The following is a 27,005-nucleotide window of genomic DNA, read 5'->3' on the forward strand; positions in this document are numbered from 1 at the left end:
ATCTAGGTGGGTTAGGTTGGACCCCTATGATAGGTTAAGTTAGGTTGAATTTTTTTTCAACCCGACCATGGTGGGTTGGATTAAAAAAATCCTCAAGCTGACTCATACACGGCCCTAATTGAGCCAAACCTTGGTTGATCCAAGGCCTAAGGCTCAAAATAAAACTTCAATCCAACCCAATTAACCAATTTAAGATGTTAGCTTGGTCTAGTTTCATCAGATTAGTGGGTTTGATGCACACTTCTACTCAAAATTCATAAATCAAATAGCTTATATATTTATTATCTCATTATATGCCCAATATTCTCAATATTAAAGAAATAAAGAAAGAACTCAAGCACATAGACAATAATATAAAATGATTCAACCTCAAAGTTGCTAAACATTACATTTTACAAGGTTTAAGGCCCTAGGTATGTAAATAAGATAAGGAACAGAACAATATTTCCATATCAAAATTTGAATTTTAAACTTCCCCATTTCTCATATTAAGGATAAAAAATGTAAAGAGTAGAGTTAAAGAAAAAGTCTAGAGTTGATTATATGTTTAAACACAAATACAAGAATAAAATGACAAACATAACTATATATAAGTGCTACAATACATGACCACATGATGTTTGGCGGGGGGCAACATCCTTCATTCAGAGCTACCATGATCTTCCCATAATGGCATTGTATGAGAAGTACGCATCAATGACTGCATTTGATCTATAAATTTTGTGCAATTGAACTATCTGTTTTAGTAAATAGACAAAATATATCATCTAAGAATCTTTTTATAAAAGGTGTCATAGTATATGACCACACCTTGAATGCTAGTAGCCTAGTAGGATCATCGCACGCCAAGCCAATGGTGCCTGCAAATAATTAAAATAAAAAAGTAATTTTTGACACCTCAAAACACGTGAGTAACTAAAAAGAAAAGTTAATTACCTTTGTAAATATTAAGAGTAATTGCACTAGTCAATATATAATAGAAAAAGTGGTGAATTATATATATTTTTGCTAAAAAATTGCCCACATCAGTGGGTCTATAACACTATACATATACAAAAATGTTACAGTAACCATGTAAATGTACACGGTTATTGTAGCTTTCTATTTGATTATTTAATTCTTTTTTTTTTCTCTTTCCTTTCTCATCCTTGTAAGACCTCCTCTCTTCCCTTGATACTCTCTCTTCACTTCAATCTAGAATCTCTCTTCTCTTAACACTCTTCAATCCAAAAAAATAAGTAGAAGAAGAATAAATCAACCCAAAACAAACCAACTCAAACCCATCAAAAAACTCATCACAAAGCCAACTCAAAATCAACCCAAAACAAAACCCAACAAAAACCCATTCAAAAAACCTATATCAACCCAAAACCCATCATATTAGGTGTTGCCTCTTTTTTTTTTTTTTTTTTTTAACAAAAACCCATTCAAAAAACCTATATCAACCCAAAACCCATCATATTAGGTGTTGCCTCTTTTTTTTTTTTTTTTTTTTTCCCTACTATAAACATAAGATCAGATCTACTACCAAATGATTTAAAAGAAGAAAAAAAAGAGAATAAGAAGAAGAAAAGAATAGTAGTACTTCCGAGCCGTGGTACCATGGTGAAGGAAAAGCATGTGGTGGCATGTCGAAGTTGGACTAGAGTTTCACATCTGAGCCATGGAGGCTCTTGGGTAGTGAGAGAGATTTTTTTTTTTTTTTAAGAGATAATTACAATATACTACTAACCCTGTAACTTGAATCATTTCCCCCTTAGACCCCTAAGCACTTTGTACATGGGGAGGTGCCAATTAAACTACAAGGCCTTTGGCAAGAGAGATATTTTAGAATGACACCATGTATGAGAGAGAGTGTGTAGATTTTGGAAAATATAAAACAAGAGAAAGGGTGTGGGGTAGCTGGTAGGTGAGATAATTAAAAATTAATAAAAATGATTATTTAAAGAATATAGAGTGTATAATAGACAATTTGATATTGATGTTTTTGTAAAGTGCTTGTGTAAAATAGTAAAAGTAGGTTTTGATGCTAAAATAGATAGAAAATTTTAGACAAACTGATGTGAACGCTCTAAGTTGACAGCTTAAGATGCGTTTTTCCCTAAAGTAGACAAAAACCCATTGGAACTAAATAGTATCCCTCTTATCTAGGCTAATTAAGCATCAAATATATAAAGCGTTGAGATTCATCCAATTCCTATTCCTAATCTAACTAATGATTTGTTGAAGACAAATATTGTTAACGTTGGTGCATTTGCCATTATTACAATGCTCAAGAAGTAGAGTCAAACATTGGTTTTCAATTATTTTTGCCTACCTATTTTTTCATTAATTAGGCCACTGAGGGAGGTGTTGAGTATGGGAGCAACAATTGCCACACTTAAAATCAGTTTCGAGCTAACCAATTTGAAATTATCCATCACATATGACAACACAAAAAATATTATAACTAAAGAAAAAAAGAATAAAAAAAATTCTAAAAATTTTATAGGTAAATAGCCAAAATTATTTTTTCTAAAGATAAAATTCAAATAAAGTAACATAAACATAAACACAAACAAGAGAATAATTTTGTACTCATAACATTTTTTTTATTTATATTCAAACAAAAATATTAGAAAATATGAAATTCATTCTTTCAATATTTGAATTTATCAGGCATCTTATTTGTGAGTGTGTGTGTGTGAGCGCGCGTGTGTGTATATAAGATTATTAGGCTTCTTACATGTAAAAGATTATTACAAGATATAATGCTTGTCGATTTTTCTTTAATTTGTTATATCGATTTTTCCTAATTGCAATAGTAATTTTCAAATACAAACAAAATTCTAAATTTGTGAAGGAATTTACTTCGAGATTCTCACCTTTAATGATATCTATAGCGGTAAGAGTCTCAAGAAAATCTACAGTAGTGGGGACAATATCTTTACCTTCAAACCAAGCAAATAAAATGAATTTAGATTAGAGTCACTGCAATCAATCACAATAAAAGGATCTAGTTCCTTAAATTCTCGAAAAACATACTTCTTTGCAAAACGCCAGAAATCTTCTAGCTGCTTTTTATAGCAAAGTGGAGAAAGTGTTGAAGCAATATTAAAATTTAGGTATGAATTCTCGAATATATTTGCTTCACATCCACCTTTGTCCATAAGTAGCTAGTTCTAGAATGACTTGAGATGATAGAACTAAGTCAGGAAAGTAAATTAAAATAACCATAGAGGTCCTCCATAGGAATCTTTTGTTGAGTGGAAAATATGTATATCGATCTATAAAGTTATCTAAGAAAGCTAGGGCTACTTTATGGTCAACAAAAAGTGTTTTGTTAATATGAATAAATTGTGTGATGATTCTTTTAGAAGAGGTATTAATAAGGGTCTGTTTGGATACTATTTATTGCTGAAAACTGAAAACTTATTACTGAAAATACTGTAACAAAATAAATTTTAAATTATAAATAGTGCTCGTGGGACCTAGTTTTAAAGTTACAAACGCGTTTTTCCGTACAATTTTACACTATGCAAACGCACACTAAGAGAATGACAAATCCAATGAAGTTAAAAGAATCTCTACTCTTGAAACTTCAGCAGCCCAGTTTGGTGTTGTGATGAGAGGAATTTAGTGAAAGTTAGGTTAGGGCCCTCATACTTCATCAATTCGTCAGAATATGTCTACAAATTAGTGATCCTCTTAAAATGGTGATAACTATATACGGTTTAACATGAGAAGAGAAAAGGAGGCCTATTGTTACTCCTTTAGAATGTTTCACAGAATAAGTTAAAACTTCAAAATAAGTTTGCGTATACTTAAACCTTTCCCACTATGCATGCCAACTATTTTGATAATAGGGGTGCACATCATTGAACAACTTCGACAAATAACATATATCAATGTCAAACTCAACGTCCTTTCCCAAATTGTTGATGAAAGTTCAATATGTGTCTAAAACACCCTTGAACATTTAGACTCCAAAATATAAAATATCAATTCAAGCTTATAATCAAACAATTAATGTGCGGAACATGAACATAAGCCAATCACAAGATTGATAACTAATCTATGCCAAATATAAACACATCCACAGCAGTAAATATAAGGCAAAAATAAAGGGAAGGAATATGCAAACACACGGACAACACATGATGTGTTATCGAAGAGAAAACCGAAGTCCTCGGCGTAAAACCTCTTCGCCGCCCTCCAAGCGGTCAAATAATCCACTAAAGAATGCAGTTGGGATACATGAATAGCAGAAGACCCTCTAATCCTAATCTACCCAAGTACCTAAGCCCTCCAAGCTTCTTGCTCCAACGAGGTTACGCCGAATCTATTTCTTTTTTAGCTTCCTGGATTCTGCTACTAGACCATAGCATCAACCAATGTATATTGGTTCCTTCCAAATTGTTTCCTTTAACACCAAATAAACCTTCTCACAGACGTAGGTGTGGTGAGATAAGGATTTGGTCAATGACCTCTCAAGGATGTGACAATGGAGAGGAAGAGAGTAGAGGAATTTGAAGAGTCTCTAAGGTAAAGATTGGGGATGAGGCAATCTTATTTTTCTCTAGGATTTCTCTCACAAAAATTCTCTTTGGAAGCTCTCTCAATTTAGTGGGTATAAGGGTCTATATATAGTGGTATGTGTTTGGAATACGAGGAGACAGTTTTTGCCAAACAGGGCTGATTGGCAGCTTGACCTTGTGGCTTGTCCAAGTCGCGAGTTCAAGTCGCGACGTAACGGCCTGGCCAGCCTGGGACTTTTGTCTTGTAGTGCGAGAGCTGGCGCGACCCTTCAGCTCCCTATGTGTGCATCTCACGTGCCTGCAGTTGGCGGCTTGCCAGTTGCGAGTTCTAGCTGCGAAACCCTGCTTTCTTGTACATACTTGAGTTTTTCTTCACCTCTTCTCACATACTACCCTTACAATAATCCCACATAAATACAGGGTTACTAAGTGCTAAATTACAAGAAAATTGGCACGGAATAAAGTCAATAAGATGGTTGATAAATTTCAACCTTACAGTTGAGGATTCGACATGATGGCGCATTACACTATTAAGTGGAATTTCTAACAAAGCAAACATATACTTCATAGTTGGAGTCATTAATCTTTTAAGGAATTCAAAGGAATTGAGGGGGTAAGACCAAAACAAGATAGCAATAGTAAGAAGAAAGAGGTGAATTGGGATTTCAGATTTCGAGCTCAAAATAGCTTCACCAATCCATAGTGTTCTCCATCTCTCATTGAGAGCTGCTCTCATGATTTCTAATAAATTGTTCCAAGCTGGATTTCTTGTCCTAAGGATTAGGACAGGTCAAGCTTGCCCATTCTCCCTAAATTATCTTTTTTTTTTTTGGATAAGCATGACAAACAACAACATTATATGGAAACAATGGGCCAATTCTTTAGGAAACTGTCAAGAATGGTAGGACCCAAATCCAATGGACGGGAAGAACTGAAAAAATCACCCAAATGTTAGTATAATTGCTAGTAGACAGTAAGATGTCACCGGCAATTTTGAGGTCAGCAACAAGAACATCATGGATTTTTCTATGATTGTGGTTAGAAGAAGAAGAAGGTTGATCAGAACGGGATTTGGTGTGAGCCATGGAATATAGAAACCATCAAAAAAAGTTCACAGAGCTAACAAAAATGTTCAATATAAACATATACTTAACTGTAAACTTGTATTTTAAACATATGAAAGAAATTAGATAATTTTTAAAATTCATCCCATATGTGCATGTGCTATTCCACTGATATAATGGATGTCATTTTTCCCATTCCCCATGATATTTGTTTAAGGAGATCACTATTTTCACATCAAAATTTGCTTAAATTTCCTCTTCTCTCGTATAATAGATAAAAAAATTATAATGAGTACAGTCAACTCTTTCATTTTTTTTAGTAAATTTCCTGAGCTGGATCTTGGTATGTTCTCGCAACTCAGAATTTCTATTAGATTTCAATTATATTTCTATAAAAAAATTTAAATAAAGTAACATAAACATAAACACATAATTAATTCCATATATAATAAAAAATTTTAAAACTTTACAAGTATATAACTAGAATTATTTTTCAAAATATACAATTAAATAAATAAACATAAACATAAACATAAACACAAACAAGAGAATAATTTTGAACTCATAAACATGTTTTTAATCAACCACAAATATTAAAAAACTTGAAATTCATTCTATCAATATTTGAATTTATTAGACTTCTTACAAATGAATTTCTAGAATATATATATATATATATAAGATTATTATGGGATATATGTTCGTCAAATTTTCTTTAATATTTTATATTAAAAGGATATTCAGAATTGCAATGGAGATTTTCAAATACAAACAAAATTCTAGATTTGTGAAGGAACTTATTTTGAGATTCTCACATTTAATAATATCTTTAGCGATAAGAGTTTCAAGAAAATTTGTAGCAGTGGGGACAATATCTTTACCAGCAAATTAAACAAATAAAATACATTAAGATTAGAGTCACTGTGATTAATCACAATAGAAGGATCTAGTTCCTCAAATTCTAGAAGAACATACTTATTCTTTTCCACTGATATAATAGATGGTGTTTTTCGCATTCCCCACAATCTTTGTTTAAGGTAATCACGATTTTCACACCAAATTTGATATTAAATTTCCTCATCCCTCATGTAATAAATAAAAAATTATAATGAGTACAATCAACTATTTTTTTCCCTGGTCAATTTCATTGGCTAGACCTTGGTACGTTCTTACAACTCAAAATTTCTATTTAAATTTCGAATATATTTTGTATTAATTTTTTAAAATTGACTTTACTGGTTGTGGCATATATTGGAGAATAATGCCTATTATGTCGATGTGTTTGAGTATGCTTTAAACGTATATTTTGCAAACTCTACGACCTCGAGTTATGCTTCTTCTTTATAGCCGTAGATTTTTTTTATTTACCGTATATATGAAGAATTTTAATTATGGCTATTAGAGTTAATCATGCAATCACTTATTCAGTATGGTCATAGCTTTTTATGGTCAGTGTCTTTCTTAGAAAGATTAATAATATAACTTGGTACTTTATGATTGTTAGATTATGCGGTTTTTTAAATTTAAATTTATGTTTTTCTATATATATGACATCATTTAAGACACACAAAAGGAAAGTTCAACTTAACAAAGGTTAATGATACAATTTTGTGCCTTATTTGTGCAAGTCAAAGCATTTGGAACATAGAAAGAGGTAGATGCATGGCTCTTAAGCAAATACTACTCGATATGTAGGAGGAGCTTTGCATTTGTATTGAGGAACAAGACTGTGATAAGCTATGACATTCAAACCAACTTCACTTCAATTACTAAGCGAGAAGATTACACATTCAAGTTTCAATTCTACTTCAGCTGGCTGTTGAGCATGAAATTGCTAGGCCACTCATTGGAGGTCATAAGAATTGCCTTTATTTGTTACTTTACATATGATTCTACTTATGCTCCATTTGTTTCAATGTAAAAGATTTTTAAGAAAATATTTTCCCATTTTACGGTGTTTGTTTTGCAGCAAAATATTTAGTCAAAAGTAATATATTGTTAGTAAACCAAATCAACCTAAGCAAATTTGTGTAAAATATTTTTACATTTAAAATTTTGGTAAAACATTTTACATTTGCTCTCTCGGTCTCACCCTGATACTTTCATTCCCTCAGTCCCTCTCACGCTCTCTCCCTCTTAGGTTTTTCTCCATAAACCAGCCACCCCGATCCCTTTCTCCCAACTTCGATTTCGCTCTCCCACCTATCATTGGCTTCAAGCTCTGCTCGGTACCACCAGCAAGCTCCAGCCTCCATTGATGTTGCGCATCGCCGGCGAAACCTAGGTTTGTTTTCTGCCTTTTTAGGTTGGATTTCTCTTTTTCTTTTTGTCATTCTTCATCTCTAACACTTCTTTGGTTCTTCTTTGATGATTTTGATTGTGGTTGCTTGATATGAGTTAGGGTTTATGATTTTTCAGATTTGGGTTTTTTGTTTTTGGAATAACAGTTCAAGATCCATGATTATCTTTATATTTCTCTTGGTGATGCGTGTTTCTAGTCCATGTATTAGAGTCGCACGCCATAAGGACTTTGCTTTATCATTGACTACGATAAATATTAAATAAAAGTTGATATGCTCTCTTAAAGATTTCAAATTGAGAAAATTATAACTTTCAGCAATGCTCACAATGTTTTTACTATTTTATGAGCTAAGTTTTTAAAATTGCACAAATGACATTGGAACAAAAAAAAAAAAAAAAAAAAAAAAAAAAACCAAAATGTCCTTCTGAAGTGAGGAATCTAAAATAATGGGAATTGTTTTCAGGCATATATAACACTTTTCTTTTAGTTTTTGTTTTTAGCTCTATCTTTCACCTGCTTCTAGTTTTGGAAGTATAACACAACTGCTAATTCTTATTAAGATAGTTGACTCAATCATATCACATTGAAGTTTCTTAACTAATTGCTTCATAGAGCATGGCATCATTGGTATCCGACTTGGTTTTGTGTGGTTTTATATATACCTATTGAAAAACCCCATTATTTTGGTTTTGTTATGTAGATGGATAACCAAAAAATTTGAACAGTAGTTCTTACCACAGTTGCATCTGTCCTTGCTGTGGAGGCCATAATCTTAGAAGATATTAGGTCTAGGGGATTTATATGTAGGCAACCTTGTGTGAATTGGCATTATAAAAGAGAGGGTTTTATAAGTGATATTCTTCATCAAGGTGACACACGATGTAGTTTTATCATAAGAATGGAACTTGTAGCTTTCTATGAATTATGTAGAATTCTTGTTGAGAGAAACTTGGTATGTGAGACGATTTACATGCCTATTACAGAGCAAGTGTTGATGTTTTTGCATACTATTGGCCATATTGTTAGATTTCGACTCATTGCTATTAGGTTCCATAGATCGATTGAGCCAGCTCATTGATATGTTAAAGTTTTCCTTAAGAGTAGTTTTGCAGTTATATAGACGTAGTTAGATTACTTGTCAACTCTACAACCCCAAAGATAAGGAATAGTAGCAGGTTTCATCCTTATTTTAAGGTAAAGTTTTCAAAAAAATTTTTTTGTTAATTTTTTATTTGTTAGGTGGTTTTTGAAATGAACATTACTTGATATTGGTCATCATAAGGATTGTGGGGGAGCAATTGATGGAACTACCAATTTGAAATTATCCACCACATATGACAACACAAGAAATATTATACCTAAAAAAAAAAAAACGATTAAATACAAAATTCTAAAATTTTATAAGTATATAACTAGAATTATTTTTCTAAAGATAAAATTCAAGTACAGTAAGATAACCATAAACATAAAAATAATCACAAAAAATATAGATTTTTACAAGATATGATGTTTATTGATTTTTCTTTAATTTGTTATATTGAAAGGATATTCAAAATTGCGATATTAATTTTCAAATACAAACAAAATTCTAGGTTTGTGAAGGAACTTGCTTTGAGATTCTCACGTTTAATAATATCTTTAGTGTTATGGGTCTCAAAAAAATCTGCAGCAGTAGGGAAATATCTTTTCCCATAAATTTAGCAAATAAAATGAATTTAGATTAGAGTCATTGTGATCAATCACAATAGAAGGATCTAGTTCCTTAAATTCTTGAAAAACACATTTCTTCTTTGCAAAGCACCTGAAATCTTCTAGCATTTATTTATTTATTTATTTTAGCAAAGAGGAGCAATATCATGGAAAAGTTCAAAGCAAACTATCATTACTACATCCACTATGGAAGCTGAATTTGTGGCATGCTTTGAGGCTACAGTTCATGGATTGTGGTCTCGGAATTTTATATCAAGACTTGGAATTGTTAAATCAATTTCCAAGCCATTAAGAATTTATTGTGATAATTTTGCAGTTGTGCTTTTCTCTAAAACAATAAGAATTCTAATGGTGCGAAACACAAGGAATTGAAATACCTTACGGTTAAGGAAGAAGTTCAGAACAACGAGTGTCAATAGAACACATAAGCGCACAATTTATGATTGTAGATCCATTGACAAAGGTGTTACCTCCTAAAAGATATAAGGAACATGTTGATCGAATAGGTCTTGAACATAGAACATGATGGTTGTTGTTTTTATTGTTGCTTTATTCTTTTGACACTTGGAGATCTCATTAAATGTGTTTTTGATTATTCTTGTTTTATTTTAAGTATGTACATATATGATAATGAATGAATAATAATAGAAGTAGTCTTAGACATTATTGTTGGACCTTTTACGTCAATTCTCATTTATAGGCTACATTATGTACTAGTGTTATAGTACATGGAAGGAACTATGTCATATAATTGACATAGAACAGCCATGAGTCACATTAGTGGGTTGTTGAATTATAATATTATGATGACCAATTTAAAGTAAGATAGGATATGTACCATTGTGCACCTAATTGTTAATCTTATCAAGTCTTGATGTAAGTTATCAAATGCACCAAGTGGGAGAATGTAATACTAATTGTCCCATTTGACAACTTTATGTATGTTATGGTTTAATAAGAAGTTTACATGTCCTTAAACATTGGTTAATGGAGAAAGTAAGTTTCATAAGTAACTCTAAATTTGATGGGCAAGTGGAGTTTATATGTATAAGAAATTTGTTCCCTCTCTACTTATAAAAGAGACGTTTAGCTACCTCATCACATGTATATATTGAATAGTTAAAAAGAAAAGAGGGTCAAGAGAGAGAAACCTTTCCTTACTTTGCTATAAGTATTGTCTTTCTTTCTAAGACTTGATCTTAAGAAAATTTTAGCAATGTATTAAGGTAAGCTTTATAATTATTTTGTGTAGTTGTGAAATCATGATAATTCAAGATTCTAGAGTTTTAGTTGTTTATAATTTAACAACATAGAGAAAATATTAACGTGGTGCGCATCATCAAACAACTTCGACAAATAACACATATCAATGTCAAACTCAACGTCCTTCCCCAAATTGTTGAGGAATCGTCATGATGGCGCATTACACTATTAGGTGGAATTTCTAACAAAGCAAACGTATACTTCACAGTTGGAGTCATAAATCCATCAGGGAATTCAAAGGAATTGAGGGGTAGAGACCAAAACTAGGTAGTCGCAGGAAAAAGAACAAGGTGAATTGGGATTTCAGATTTTGAGGTCAAAATAGCTTCACGAATCCATAGGGTTCTCCATTTCTCATTGAGAGTATGATTAGGACAGGACATGCTTGCCATTCTACCTAAATTATCTTTTGTTTTTTATAAGCAGTCCAAACAACAACATTATGTAGAAACAGTAGCCAAATCCAATGGACAGGAAGAATTGAAAAAATCAACCAAATGTAAGTATAATTGTTAGCAAACAATAGGATGTCATGGAAAAATTTGAGGTCAGCGGCGAGAACATCATGGATTTTTCAACAACTGTGCTTAAGGATAAACTTGTATTTTAAATATATGAAGGAAATTGGATAATTTTTTAAATTCATCACATATGTGCATGTGCTTTTCCATTGATATAATGGATGGCGTTGATCCCATTCCCCATGATATTTGTTTAAAGTAATCACTATTTTCACACCAAAATTTGATTCTTAAATTTTCTCCTCTCATATAATAGATAAAAAATTATAATGAGTATCAACTCTTTGGGTATTTTTTTTTTCTAGTCAATTTCCTGAGCTAGACCTTGGTATGTTCTCGCAACTCAGAATTTCTTTTAGATTTCAACTCTATTATATATTAATTTTTTAAAATTGACTTTGTAGGTTGCGGCATATTGGGGATGCATGCTTGTCCATGCTATATGTTTGAATATGGTTTAGACATATATTTTGCAAACTCTACCATTCTAGGTGAGTCTTCTTCTTTATTACCGTAGCATTTTCTACTTACTATAAGTAGAAAGAATTTTAATTTTAGTGATTAGAGTTAATCATGCAATCACTGATTCAATATGGTTACTGTCTTAGAAAGATTATTAATATAACTTTGTACTCTATATCTGTCAGATTATGCGGTTTTTGAATTTATTTTTATGTTCTTGTATATATATAATATCACTTAACACTCAAAAACAATAATAATTAAGAACCTAAAAGGAAAGTTCAACTTAACAAAGGTTAATGATGCAATTTTGTTTTGTAATTTGCTATGAAAATTTTTAAAAACATTATTTTTTTTATAAAAAATTCTTAACCATAGTATGCTGAGGTACAAATCTACAGAAAAAAAAAAAGTTAAATATAATCATTGATAAGCCTAATTACTTCAATGTATAATAAAAAAAATTTAAAATTTTTTTGGTATATAATGTTTACAATTATTTTTCTGAAGATAAAATTTAATAAAGTAACCTAAACATAAACATATAAAATAACTTCCATATATATTAAAAAAAATCCAAAATTTTAGAAGTATATAACTAGAATTATTTTTTTAAAGATAAAATGTAAATAATATAACATAAACATACACAAGAGAATAATTTTGTACTCATAAACATGTTTTAATTCACTTTGATTAATCACAATAAAAGGATTTAGTTCCTTAAATTCTCAAGTAACATACTTCTTTGCAAAGGGCCGAAAATCTCCATGAAAGAGGAGAAATTATTGAAGCAATCTTGACATTTAGGTATGAATCCTAGAATATATCTACCTCACATTCACATTTGTCCATAAGTAGTAGGTTCTGGAATAACTTGAGGTGACAGAGCTAACTCTAGAAAGTAGGAGTAAATCCAAAGCTAAATGAACCATAGAGATCCTCCGTAGGATTTATAACATTGAGTGGAAAAGAGGTATATCGACTATAAAGTTCTCTAAGAAAAAATTAAAGTTAGGGCTATTTTATGGCCTACAACAAGAGTTTTGCCAATAGGGATAAATTGAGTGATGATTCTCTTAGAAGAGGTATTAAACTATTAATGAGAAACTTACAAATCCAATAAAGGTAAAAACAACACTGCTTTCGAAGTAAGAGCAATTACATCAGATGGTGGAAAGTTTTGCAAAATACAAAAAGGTAGACATTTTGCACATTTTGGCCCAAAAAACATCCCACATCAGTGGGTGCAAAATTGTGCATTTATGTACAATTATTACAGTAACCGTGCATATATGCATGATTACTGTAGCACTTGCTTAAATATTTTAGTAATTTTTTTTCTCTCTCTCTCTTTGTCTCTGTTGCTCTTAACATCACACCACTGCTGCACGAAGAACTCACTTGATCAACATCACACCACTGCCGTCGATCAACATCAAACCACATGCCACTTGATCAAATCATTGCCGATCACTCTTCCCTCACTCTCTGTTTTTCTCATTTGATCAAGATCAAACCATTGCCGCCGATCAACTTGCTAATCAAGATCAAACCACTGCTGCACGAAGCCTGATCAAATCGTCGTCGGTCAACTCATTGATTTCTCGTTGTTTGATCAGTGGGTTTCGGGTTGGGTGGGTTTCTGATCTTGGGTTAGTTTGATCTAGAATGGTTTTCTGATCTTGGGTTGGTTTGATCTTGAGTGGTTCGCCGATCGGGTAGTGATGATGATGGTGGTTGTGATGGGTTGACGGAGAAGAGGAAGGAAAAAGATTCTCCAAAAAAAAAAAAAAAAAAGAAGAAGGAGAAGACAGAGAGGCGGAGATAGAGATAAAAAAAAAAAAAAAAAAAAATGAAGAAGGAGAAGACAGAGAGGCGGAGATAGAGATAAAGGATTGTGTGAAGAAGAAGGGTTGTATTCAGAGGAAAAAGGAGGGTTAGTGGGGGTAGGTGGAAAATAATAAAAAAAGTGAGGGAAAATATTATTTTAATAAAAATGTGTGTATAATAGATAAACTGATGTGAGTATTTTGTAAAAGTGATAGTGTAAAATAAAAAAAATAGGTTTTTTTGTGTAAAATAGACGAAATCTTTTGCACCGACTGATGTAATTGCTCTAGAGGGCCAATTTGGCATTTGGATGAGAGGAATTCGTAGAAAGTTAGGTAAGGCCCTCATACTCCACCTATTCGCCAGGCTACGTCTTATGATGGCACATTACAACATCAGGTAGAAGATCAAATAAAGCAAACATTGTGTGGAAACAAAGGGCCAGTTCTTCTAAGAAATTGTCAAGAAAGACAAGACACAAAGCCAATTGATGTGAAGAATCACCCAAAGGTTCAACAGGATTTGTATAAGACAGTAAGATGTCTCGGACAATTTTGATGTTAGCAGCAAGACCATCATGGATTTTTCTATGTATTTTAAACACATGAAAGAAATTAGATAATTTTTTAAATTCCTATATGTGCATGTGATTTTCCACTGATATAATGGATGGCGTTATTCTCATACCCCGCAATCTTTGTTTAAGGTAATCACTATTTCCACACAAAAATTTGATTTAATTTTTCCTCCTCTCTCATATAATAGATAAAAAAATTATAATGAGTACAGTTGAGAAAAATTAATTTGGAATAAAACATTTGTTTAAACAAATTTCATGATGGAAGGTGTAATCTCATGATTATAGATTACAACTATTTCTTGATTATAGATAGGTGTTGATGAGCATCAATGGCTTAAAAAATTGTTCATACCCATTCCACAATGCCACAATGGAAGAAAAATGATGATAATTTGTTCTAATTTTTTTTTCAATACCATAGTCCCAACTATTGTTATTGCTCAAGCTCCTCGGTATATTGTCTTTGGATGAATTACACTAACTAGAATGGGCATAGGGATCATGATAATGACTTGGCTAATAAGTATTGCAAAGGTTTGTTCCACAATGATTTAGGTTTACTAATTATATTGCATTTAATCTTGATTCCGATTGGGCAATTGGTCTTCTACATTACAACCACAACCTTTATATGTTATAATTTTTTTATATAAAAAACTATGTAATCTTATTAAGTTATTATGAAGTTATATAATATAGGCATGGTATTTTTATTTATTTTTATTTTTTTAATTTAATTCCCTTGCAACTCCATGGTACGCAGGTATGAATGTTTGGGATTGGCATAAACTAATATATAGCTCAATTATATTTAACAAAATACCTTAAATAATCTCATTTCTAGAATTATATATGTAAGGAGCAATTTACTATCATTCTTTTTATTTTGAAGTCCATCCTAATGCATCTATATATATGCCAGAGTTACATCCTCATTAGCCAAAGCTTTCACCACCATGGTTGAGTCACCTTCCATAATAACACGATTAATGCCAATCTCCAAACCAAATTCAAGGGCTTGAGTTGCTGCTAGAGCTTCCACCTCCACCGGTTGGTAAGCATGCCAAAGTTGTTGGGCTAGGGAAGCTATAACTAATCCTTGGCTGTTGTGAATGACCACACCAATCTTTGATTTGTTTCTATCGGCACAAATGGCTCCATAGAAATTTATTTCGAACTTACTTGGGGGAGGAGAGGACCAGGTAGCACGAGTCTTTTGCTGACGAGATTTGGTAGGGGTAGAATGGCTTTGTATTCATTGCGTCGACATTTAGACGGCTGGGCATGCTGGGTTGTGGGATAGCTAGGTTGATGCAAACGGACTTGGTTCCTTTGTGTCCATATTGAACAGTTTTTAGACACCTTAACACAACAGGATTAACCTAGTTAATTAGTCAAGTGATTAACTTAGTCAAATTATGCAAATCTAGGTTATCACAATCAAACAATTATATCAAGTATATAGTAGCGGAAATATAAATAACACAAAGATATGATAACCTAGGAAAACCAAACTGGTAAAAAACCTGGGGAGGATTTAACCTAGCTATCCTCAAGGTAAACTTGAATCCACTATCTTGAAAGAATCAAAGTTCATACAATAAGGCTTACAAGCCCCCACGCTCGACTTCTTATTGCTACCCACCAGTAGAACTTACTAATACGACCGCGTATAAGCTTCGAGACCACGGACTCCTTATTTATTGGATTCTCCAGCAAATACAAGCACACTCGCTTATGTATTTTTAAGTTCTTATGGCAGCAAATGAATGATCATCAAGGTCTTGAAGAAATCTCCTCTTGATAATCCTAAGTTTGTGTGAAGGAAAGCTCCTTACAGATCTCACTAGAGATTCACACAAACAGCAATATGAGCAACTTCTAAAATGTGGATAGGGTTTGCCTTATATACCTAGGGCAAAACATAAAACTCTAAATGTTTTAGGAGTTAGGGCTGAGTTGGAAATTCTGCAGAAAAAACGCATCTGTCCGATTTTTGATTGATTGAGCCTAAACTTCGATCAATCAAGCAGGGTCGAGATACACAGTGAATTCTGCATCAGCTCGATTCCAACTTTACATAAACAACATTACTTTGAGCAAGTCTAAACAAGACTAAATAACTTGTTTTGATCATGGTTTGCCACCAATATACATTAGAGTTCTAAATACATTAAATCCTAAGTCTTTAGAACCTAACAAACTCCCCTTCTGGCAATTCGTGACAAAACACAACTAAAAGCTCAAAGTTTACAAAGTACAACCCTTTACATAACAAATCAAATCTTAACTATTATCCATCAGTTGCAAGTGTAGACAGCAGCTTAATTGAATCAACCTGTATTTCTTGAGATACTCAACAAACGCATAAACGCATGTGTGGAAAATACAAGTAAACAAAATAAATTCTTGATTTCACCAAAATACAAAATAAAGACATATATCAAATGAATAACCAAAAAGATATAAAACAATAAGCAGTGAAACAAGAAACAACATAAAAGTATCTCCCCCTAACATGAATAGTCCAACAAAAAAAAAAAAAAAAAAAAAAAAAACATCTAGAGCCAAAAGAATGTAAATACAGGATGTAGCTCCTAGATACAATCTAATCATCACAGGCTCCATAGAAACAAAAAACTCCCCTTATCAACAAAAACTCAACAGGCTAAACCAAAATGCTACTCCCCCTTTTTGTGATGGAATGCCAAAGAGCAATCATACTCTATCATCAAAAGGAGGTGGCGAAGGAGATCGTCTGAAATGTGCCAACTCTGCCCACAAAGCACGAACCTCATCGAGCAAGTCCACCAAAACCTGTCCTTGAGCCGCCTGAATGGTCAAGACATGATCCAACGTGCGTCAAATGTCTGAATCATCCGAAGTAGTCGGTGGAGGAATAGCAGCACCAGACGCCTCGGCCTGTGCATCACCTGTAGAAGAAGAAGGAGAGGGTACAACACCAGAAGACTGAACACAAGGAGGTCTCAGATGTGTAGCCCTCAGATGAAGAAAAGAGGCACCTATGGGACCAGTAACATGTACGGGCTCAGACGCGGGGAAACCATCTAAACCTAAAAACAACAAAATCCTATGAATGAAGATAGGATAGACAAGAGCGTGACCAACAGCGCTGCTCCTATGAATCTCGTTCAAAGAACGAAGAAATAGATAAGGAAAAGAAATCGAAGCACCAGAGATAAGGGCATATAAAAACACACATTGCTCAATAGGGATGGTGTGGAGATGAGAGATAGGCCACAAAAAATGACACGCTATCCTAAGAAAAAGATAGGTAATCACAGGAAGCTCAGCGGACGTGATCCGAGGATCAGAACCCCATTGGATAGAAGATCCAGTGATGTATGACATGACGTCATCAAGGGGTGGAGACTTCTCATAAGGATAGTTAGGCTGCCTAACAACGGGGACCCCAAGAGCCTCAGCCACTACCCTAGGGGTAATGGTGAACTCAACACATTGTATCCAACTCCTAACAAAGGTGTTGGAATCATAGACGTGGTAAGAGAGGTTCGAATAGAACTCTTTAATGAGGGCGGTCGGAGGTGGATGATCTATCTCCAACAGGGACAACCAACCTTGACTCTCAAAGTTTGCCTTAATGGCAGGATCTAACTCATCAAGCAGCACAGAACGCTCAGCCCAAATCTTTCTCTTACTGTTTAGCTTATCAAAGGCCTCTCTGCTTTTAGCATCCTTAAACAACTCATTCCTAGAGGGAGACTCAGAAGAAGAGAAGGGAGTCCTATGGGCTCTAGTTTTCCTAGGCATGTTGCTAAGGAAAAGACAAGGACACACAACAGAACCAAGAAAAACAAAAAAAAAAAGAAAAAATCAAGGGCAGACTGCAAATTAGCACAAAACAGATATAGAACAAAAATCTATATGATGCACAAATAAATTAAATGACATGATACATGTGCTAATGCAGTGAAACTAGATTCAATTTAAGTTCAAATTCACAAAATTGGCTTGTGCATAAAGTTTCTAACAAAAACCTCAAAAATTTGAAAAAACCACTTGTTCAATTTGAGAGAAATTGACGAATTGATCATTACACATGAGAGAAAATAGATAATAATAATCAGTTACATCAAAACAATAAGCCAATTTCATCAATTAAACCTAATTTGACAAAATCCCCAATTCGGGTTCAATACAAGTCCTAGAATTTTTAATTTTTTACAAAACCCCAAATTGATCAAATTAACCATCATAGATGATGAATATATCAATATAGCAACAAAACTCATTGATCAATTTCACAAAATAAGGCTTGATTAATCAAAAGTCCCAATTTATGCATAGTCTGAAAATTTACCCAAAAACCATGAAATAATGCATGAAAACATGAAAAATAATGTAAAAGAAAGGGTATAAAGGTCTTACCGGTGTTGAGAGAGGAAAACCTTGCCAAAAAAAAAATGGTCGAAAATGACAAAAAATTGATGATTGTGCTTTGCCGAGTCGGAGAGAGAGAGAAAAGTTGAAAAACTTTTGAAAATGTGTAGTTGAACAAGTCAAATCTGAGTTTTTAAAAACTTGATTCACGATTTTCGATTGATCGAAACAGACAGAGACTCACCTAAATTTTCCATCGCAATTTCGATTGATCGAAGAACAGATTCAATTGATTGAAATTGTAAAAAAAATGAATTTTTGAAAATCAACAGAATTTGATGCAACATCTCCTCAAAGCATTGGAAATTATGTATAACATGCATGAGTATGAGATGAAATGATTTTCACAAACCTAAGATTTAAGCCCAGTTTTTCAAAATTAAGATTTTCAAACAATCTTCCATTAAATTCTCAAGAAATAAAGCTATTTTGCATAAAAACTCAAAGTATTTTCAAACTTGGTTGGTCAGACCACAAACATACACAAGAACATGTACAAAGTTTAGTAAAGAGTAACTTGTATAGTGTGTGCAACTAGCAAAAGCTTGAGATACAAGTAAGGTGATATGTGAATAGAAATCAACCACAAAGTCTATAAAATTCATCACATAGAATTTAAAAAAGACTATCACCTAAAGAGTTACATCATATAACTCCCATATCTCCTAGAACATAAGTTAGTAATTATGTAAGTTTCTTGAAATTTTGTCTCATAATATACATACCAATTTTAATTTATTCAGAAACTTATTAAAAAGTCAGGATAATGTACACACCAATTTTAATTATATGATTTGGCATCAAGCCTAATAGTACACACCAATTTTAAGCATTAAGCAATTAAACTGAAGCTACACCTTATGTTTTTTTTGTGCATGTGCTACACTTTCTTGAGTACAAAATTTTAAAATATGCACTAAGGTGTTCATGATTGGCTAGTGAACAATGATGAGATGGTTATTTATGTCTTTCTCAAAATGTTCAAGTCCGACAGTTAAAGACATATGACTTCAAGATCAAGACAAAGTGATAAAAAAACCATAAACATCTTTTCCACACAACATGCACTACAAAGCTTCAGCCAGAAAAGTGTAATAAATAAGCTCATCAAAGCTAAACAAGGTACAAAGACATGTTATGTGAAAATAAATTGACTAACATTGTTTTCAAAAACCAAGAGAATGAATACAAAACACAAATTGCTTTCCTTTTCCCTTTTTTATTTTTTATTTTTATTTTTTTAATTATAAAAAGGAGGAAACAAAAACAGTCCTAGAATGAAATGCATGAATTTTATGTAATGCAAGTCCTAGAAACAAAACAAATAAAAGAAACCAAAGAACAAATGTCACAAAAGATAGAGCAATGAAGCACAAGGATCATGTCAGAAAGACTTAAGTAAATTGAGCTTTTTGCATCCAAAACCTCTTAGATGCATTATGAGCATTGGAGTTTTTATTCACATTAGAGTGATTTCCAACTCTAGGATTGGAATAAAGGTTTAGAGCCTTTACCAATTCACAAATAAGTGTCATAGGATCTTGTGCTTGAGGCACAGACACTTTTGGCTTATTTGCTCGCTTAGCTGCTTGCAGCTTATAACAATTTGGACGAATGTGTCCAGACTTTTCACAAAAATGACAAACCCAAATAGGCTTACCATGCATCTTGTCCTTAGAAAGGGTAGACTCCTTAGGTTTAGACTCTTTCAGATCAATCCTAATCTTCCTTGGAGGTGTGACCTCTACAGGTTTAGCAGTCTCACTCACAACCTCACATACAGGGGGTTCGAAGGAATAAGAAGGAACAAAGTTTGTGGAATAGGGTGCAGACACAAAGATGCTTTCAATAAAACTTAATCCAGATTTGTCAGAAGGAGCCTTTTGAACATTTAGCAGATCTAGCAACAAATAAATCATATTCTAAAGATTTAACTTTATCAAACAAGAGCATATTCTCAGTTTTCATATTGTTCAAAAGATCATTAGCATCAACCAAATTAGAAAGCAAATTTTTCTTTTCAAGCTCAAGAGAATCAATTTTCTTTAAGCCTAATTCAACATTCATGGCATTCTTTGCAGCAACTTTGCAAGGTTTATTGTAGACTTCTTGAAGATTTGCATCCTCAGAGAGTTCCCCATCAGAAGGATTTTCTTCAACAAACACACTTTCATTGACTACAACAGTAGTAGTGAAAGCAATGAAGTTTCCATCATCGTCACATCCAGACTCATCATTAAAAACTTCATTATCACTAAGGGTTACAGCCATAGCCTTCCCCTTAGACCTCAAGTATGTGGGACATTCAGATTTCATGTGACCATACCCTTGACATCCAAAACACTGAGTACCCATATAGTTGTTTGAAGATTGACCAACTTTTTCTCTAGGTTTTTCATTGTTATTAACCTTAGTGGGATCATTCTTCCTAAAGTTTCGAGGTTCAGCAGTGTTTGTACCTCTTGCCTTTCTGTTACTATTCCTAAGAAAGTTTTTAAAGTTCATGGCAAGGTAAGCAATCTCTGTAGCAGAGAGCTCATCATCAAATCCACCCACATCAACATTATCAACTGACTTAAGAGCCATTGACTTGGATTTGTTAGTTTTGGGTAGGTCCAACTCATATGACTGAAGAGATCCTATAATTTCATCAACATGGATGGAGTCCACATCCTTACTCTCAATGATGGCAGTTACTTTGGGTCTAAAGTCCTCAGTCAAGGATCTAAAAATCTTCCTAAAAATTTTAGGTTGATCATAGATTTCACCCAGATTATATACAGAATTAACAATATCATTCAATTTAGCATAGAATTCATCAAACGATTCATTATCAGACATCCTAATGCTTTCAAATCTAGATGTGAACTGCTGCAACTTATTAATTTTAACTGCCTTAGTGCCTTCATGTACAGTCTAAAGGATTTTTCATGTAGTGTGAGCAATCTCAACATTAGAGATTCTCTTAAATTCCTCTAAAGAAACAACATTAAAGATAGCATTCATAGTTTTGCTATTGAACCTAGCTACTTCTTTTTGAGAAGTTTGCCACTCACTCACAGGAGTAGTGGGCTTCTCCCATCCGTATTCAACGGAGTTCCAGACTTTCTCATCAATTGATTTCAGGAATGCTTTCATCCTTACTTTCCAATAAGCATAATTATTCCCATCAAAGTGAGGAGGAATAACCAGATAGTGTCTGTGTTCCGTGACAACAGGGGTCAAGGATCAACTCAGAGATCAAAAGATCTACAACAAGAGAGCTACCTGCTCTGATACCACTTGAACAATTTTTAAACCCCTTAACACAACAAGATTAACCTAATTAATTAGCCAAGTGATTAACTTAGTCAAATTATACAAATCTAGGTTATCACAATCAAACAATCATATCAAGTATATAGCAGCAAAAATATAAATAACATAAAAATATGATGACCTAGGAAAACCAAACCGGTAAAAAACCTGAGGAGGATTTAACTTAGCTATCCTCAAGGTAAACTTGAATCCACTATTTTGAAAGAATTGAAGTTCATATAATAAGACTTATAAGCCCCCACGTTCGACTTCTTATTGCTACACACTAGTAGAACTTACTGATATGACCACGTGCAAACTCTGAGACTACAGACTCCTTCTTTCTTGGATTCTTTAGCAAATACAAGTACAACCGCTTGTGTATCTTTAAACTCTTATAGCAGCAACTGAATGATCATCAAGGTCTTAAAGAAATCTCATCTTGATAATCATAAGTTTGTGTGAAGAAAAACTCCTCACAGATCTCACAAGAGATTCACACAAACAACAATATGAGCAACCTTTAAAACGTGGGTAGGGTTTGCCTTATATACCTAAGGCAAAATATAAAACCCTAAACGTTTTAGGAGTTAGGACTGAGTTGGAAATTCTGCAAAAAAAATGCATTTGCCCTATTTTCAATTGATTGAGCCTAAGCTTTGATCAATCGAGCCAGGCCGAGATGCACAGTGAATTCTGCATCAGCTCGATTCCAACTTTACATAAACAACACTACTTTGAGCAAGTCTAAACAAGACTAAATAACTTGTTTTGATCACGGTTTGCCAACAATACACATTAGAGTTTTAAATACATTAAATCCTAAGTCTTTATAACCTAACACATATTGATCAGACTGCATGTCATGGAGAAGAGTGCTAAGTGATAGGCCAAAAACGAATTGACCCCTTGTGATGAATTAATTGATTAATTAGCCAAGTTTAATTAATTAATCAAATTAACATGCAAACGTGTGGTAGCACAAACAAATCACCGATTAAATTAAGTGTGCAGCAAAAAATAAATTGACACGGTGATTTGTTACGAATGGAGAAAACCTACATGGCAAAAACTCCACCGGGTGATTTTAAGGTCACCACTCTCGAAATTCTACTATTATCATAATAAGCAGTTACAAGTAAAGGAATCCCAGTACCTTATACCAACCTACAGTTGAACCCTTACCTCAATACCCAATTGGACTTGTTTTGTAGTGACAATTTCTCCTTTTGATGCACGGCTCCCAGTACGTGACTAACCAATTGCGCGGATCCTAGTTCACGACTTCAATCACCAACTAGAGAAGGTTATTGGTTGCAAACTTCTTTACTTCATCCATGATGAAGATCAAGAAGATGCTTGGTTACAAAACCCTACGGTGCACAAACATAGCAAATTCTATAAGAATGATGAATTAGGGCAAAACTCTGTCTTCGGTCACAATTTGCTTGAATAAACTTTGCTCAACACTTGTACAATTTGTGTCCACTTTGACGGCTCTTAAAATAATCATTTTATATGTCTAGGGTTGTGAGAAAAGAAAGCTCTAACACATAAACATGGATTAGAGTCAAAACAGATTTGAAACTCTGTTTTTTATAAACCTCGACAGATGCCTATCTGTCGAGATGCTGTTGAGCAGTTGTCGAGTCACGGGACTGAAACAGCTTCTTAAGCTCGATAGATGCTAGCTGTGAGTTTTAATGACAGAAACTTTCTCAGCTTGAATCTTGGATAGACTTGCATGGCTTCAACACTAGATCTTGAAACGAAATTTCTTGAAGTATTAAACACATCCTAGATTTACCCAAATACAAGTAAAGTGCATTTTGTCAAAGGATTGACCAATTACATAAAGTAGTGACATATGTTCTTAACAAGTGAATCACATATGTCCTAACACTAAGCTTTTATTCATTTGAAAAATCCAAGTAGTGAGAGCTTTGATATCCAAGAACTGATTGAGATGTCAGTTATCTCTAAACTTGGAATCATCCTAGACTATATCCAGCTCTGGACAAGACCACATTGCATGAAGAATGTTTTTCGAATCCCTTAAGCACAGGTAACACTAGGGGTCAGAGATGATAGTCCGACGAACTAGATTGGTTTTCGTTGGCAAAGTGTTTTGACAAGCCCTCCAAATTAAGTTCTTCACGTTGTAGTGAGAGAGAGGATGGAGTACAAACGTCATCACCATGTTTAGGAATCTAGGACCTTTAGCAAAAGGCCTACATGATGTGTATTGATGCTCACCCCAATCAGCAGGGCGCTGACAAAAGGTAGAGATGAGCTCATCTTTGGACACAGTCCTCAGACACTCACAAGAAGGATAGTCAGGAAACTCTATCCTAAAAACCCTAAGCACATTCGCAACTAGCTGTGGTGTGACAGGGATGCGCGTACCTCAAACGCGAGTGAAAAAGAGAGGTATTGAATGATCTATCCCGTGCATATTGGAGTAAAACTCCTGAATTAGTATGAGAGGACAAGTGACCGGGACGTCACACAGTGACTCCCATCCCTTACTGTGAATGACAGAGGGAAGGTCAGTGTTGGCGAAGTCTACCAAAATGACTTGGCGTTTCGAATGAACACCTCGTCGAGAAAAGTTCTCCGTAAATGCCTTGTGGGCATCTCCATCACGGAACTAAAGATTAAGAGGAGCAGAGTCAGAAGAAGAGGAAGCTCCAGAATGTAGAGGGTTCCGAGCAGGAGTGGATTTACGTTTGGGTGCCATAGACACTACTAACGTAAAATAATGAGAAAGAGATAGAGAGGGAGACAATCAGAAAAGTCCCTTTGGGTTGGGTATTGTTGGTTTGTTCTCACATGCTTATGCATTGCATTCTCTAGCATTATAATCATGTTTTCATGCATTCTACGCTGTGTGCTTGATTAAACAAAGTGAATGATGTAGTTTGGATTGGGTTTTTGCCCATGATGCACTTATTTTTGCATGTAACATGCTCATGCATTATCATGCACTGTACTTCTTTCTTGAGCCTTGTCTTCTGCTGCGTTCTTCTTTTCTTTTCTTTCTCTATCTAGTTTCCTGTCTATGGCACCCAAGAAATCTATTCCTTCAAAGAACCAGATCTCACGTCGTGGTTCTTCTTCATCTTCTTCTCCCTCCATTCTTGATTCTGTGAGGTTTCATAATGAGAAGGCCAAACAAGACTTTTATGAGAACTTCTCTGACCGGGTGATTCATTTGAAACGCCAGGTCATTCTATCTGGTTTTCCAGACAGTCCTCTTCCCGGTGTGTTTAGCTTTCGGGGTTAGGCTTCTCTTTGTAGGATACCTAAGAGGTGTCTCGGTGTGTTCATTTAAGAGTTCTACTCTAACATGCACGCCATCGATACCTCTGTGCCTAGGTTTTCTACGGTATTCCGAGGTACACGTATTGTAGTCACCCCAGAGTTTATTTCCGAGGTACTACGCATCCCTAGGGTAGATTGTCCGGACTACCTAGACACATTCGTCTCCGTTCTATCTCTCAAGACGAGATGACCTTACTATTTTGTGAGAAAGCCATGGTATAGGGAGAAACTCTAAATTTATCCACAACCCAATTTGCTAAGGGTCCAAGGATCCTTAATATGGTGATGACCTTTGTTCTTACACCACAGTCACACTATAACACTATCATTGAGCCTCGTGCTTGTTTTCTTCTTTCTCTCATGGAGGATCTTTCTATAGATTTTCCTTCACACATGATAGAATCTATGATAGATATTTATCGAGACGCTGTTATACGTTATAAGCTCATCTTTCCTTCAGCTATCACATGCATCCTCTCACACATACACGTCACCTTTCCTCTATCTACTCCTTTCTATGCTATGGGTGCCATCAGCAAGGAATCTATTCAGAGGAGTGATGCATAGCTGGCTGCAAAGCGGCCTCATGTGAAGTTTACTTCGACGCTGCCCCTGCTTCTCGACCCTTTTCCTTATCTGCTCCTCCTTCTTCTTTTTCTTCTGGAGCAGAGGTCTTTCTCCTTGCCATCATGGATTAGCTTCAACTCCTACATGCTGACTTTGGTAGCGGTCTTGACCATCTTTTTGATGAGATATGTCAAATGAACACCATTATTGGTCACATTTCTCCCCGCTAATCGTGCCCTGGGTGGTTTTGCACCTTCTTGCAATGTTTTTCAAGACTTCATAGTGCAAGTTTCTCATGCCATGATCTATTTTCTTGCAAAGTTTATCAAGACTTTATAGTAATAGTTAGACTTAAGTACTTTTGTGTAATAGTTATAGAGATTGTTGTTTTATACTTTTCTCATAATTAAGTTTGTGGTTTTGTCACGTATTGCCAAAGAGGGAGATTTTTAGGGTCATAATTTTATGTAATTGGCTAATCCTTTAACAAAATGCACTTTACTTGTAATTGGATAGATCTAAGTTGGGTTTAATACATCAAGAACTATGTTGTTTAAGCATATCAGGTATTCGTATTAAAGACATAAAGATTGATCCAATAAACAAGTGAAGAATCTGTTTCATTAAGTCTTGACAGATAGCTCAACAGATACTGTTATCGAGACTAGGTGAGAACCTCGACAGATGGCTTGATAGCTCAATCTATCAAAAATTACAATTTTTAATTTTTCAGATCTAAAATCTGGCTCAAGCTTATATATTTGTTTATGGTTTCTTGTCTCACAACCCTAGACATAAATAAGACTTATTTTAAGATTAGTCACACATGGGTACAGAGACTAAGAGCTTTATTTTCTCTATGAGAAGCTACAGTGTTTGTATGCCATAGGGTTTTGTAACCAAGTGCTTCCTGATCTTCATTGTTGATGAAGTGAAGAACTTTGCAGTCAACAACATTCATTCAAGTTGCTGGAGTTAGTCATATAATGGGATCCGTGTAAGAGGGTTAGTCAGAAATTGGAGATTTGTGCATCAAGGGAAAGAAGGTTACTACAAGATCAAGTTCAATTGGGTATTGAAGTAAATGTTCAATTGTAGGTTGGTATTTTGGGATAGGCCAGGGTAGTGTTAAGATTCCTTATA

General features: G+C 34.1%; 1 long non-coding RNA gene across 2 annotated transcripts; it reads left to right on the forward strand.

The window, feature by feature from the left end:
- Positions 1-7,192: 7,192 nt before the first annotated feature.
- LOC112021104 (uncharacterized) lies at positions 7,193-14,358 on the forward strand. Of its 2 annotated transcripts, XR_010625020.1 has the most exons (3): positions 7,451-7,865; positions 11,782-11,868; positions 14,039-14,358. It is a non-coding gene; the product is annotated as an uncharacterized LOC112021104 (long non-coding RNA). The 2 variants fall into 2 exon arrangements; XR_010625019.1 differs by lacking the exon at positions 14,039-14,358 and having other exon boundaries at positions 7,193-7,865; positions 11,782-13,645.
- The last annotated feature ends 12,647 nt before the right edge of the window (positions 14,359-27,005 follow it).

Source organism: Quercus suber, unplaced genomic scaffold, assembly GCF_002906115.3.
Source record: "Quercus suber isolate HL8 unplaced genomic scaffold, Cork oak 2.0 scaffold_513, whole genome shotgun sequence".
NCBI lineage: Eukaryota > Viridiplantae > Streptophyta > Magnoliopsida > Fagales > Fagaceae > Quercus > Quercus suber.